Source organism: Hippocampus comes, unplaced genomic scaffold (assembly GCF_001891065.2).
Source record: "Hippocampus comes isolate QL1 unplaced genomic scaffold, H_comes_QL1_v1.1 scaffold384, whole genome shotgun sequence".
NCBI classification, from domain to species: Eukaryota; Metazoa; Chordata; class Actinopteri; order Syngnathiformes; family Syngnathidae; genus Hippocampus; species Hippocampus comes.
Window position 1 is genome coordinate 764,054 of NW_017805700.1, and position 831 is coordinate 764,884.

General features: G+C 44.4%; 1 long non-coding RNA gene across 1 annotated transcript in view; it reads right to left on the reverse strand.

Moving 5' to 3' along the window:
- LOC109523455 (uncharacterized) overlaps positions 1–831 on the reverse strand; it is a 5,291-nt gene that overhangs the window by 1,957 nt on the left and 2,503 nt on the right. The gene's annotated exons all lie outside the window — the stretch shown is intronic.

The window sequence follows — 831 nt, forward strand, 5'->3', positions numbered from 1 at the left end:
TCTATTTACAGTATATACAACAATATACAGTTTCATGAGGTAGAATACTTTATTTTCTCTTCATTTTAAGCTTTTTAGCAAGCGCTAAAAGCTTATTGGTCCTCTCCGTCTTTTTTCACTCTCTTTTTAGCCAACTCCTTGTTTTTTACACATGCTCCAGGCTGTTGAAAAGCGCTTCTGATCGAGTAGTTACTCTTCAGTCGAAATGTCTGTTTTCGGTGTTTCACCGAGGTTGCGTGACTCTGTAAAGCTTTCCATCCTCTCGATCCGTATAGAATGACATCGTCACACACTGTACGCGGAGCTTTAACGGCGACATCGAGCTTTTTCACGAAATCCGACACAAGCACAATGGTTCCTCTTTACTGTTTCCTACTGGGGACACCGTCAGCTTTCTACCCAACCAGTCCCATTGAAATGTGTTTTTCAGATCCGCATCTATCTGACGCACTTTAGCTTCGTCGCGGGTCTCAATAACATTCGGCATTCGCGAGAAAGGGCTTTAGGAAGGCGAACGCGGATTGGTTGTGATTTGCATTTGCCGATATAGCGACCAATCACAACAAGTAAGACATCATACACGTCCAATCGCAGGGCTGTTTACAATCGGAAGATGGAAAGACTGATCGGGAGAGCTCGTGAAAACTCGACGATAAGGTACGTGACCCCCCCTAAAATTTTCTCAACGGATTTAGACGATTCACAAAAAGGATCAATTTAAGAAATAAAACGGCGGATTTCCACGTATCCGCGGAAAATTGCCATCACTGGGTGAGTCCCATCCCTCAGCAGCTGGTTCATTTGTGCTGCTAGTCGCTCATGGAGTCCTGA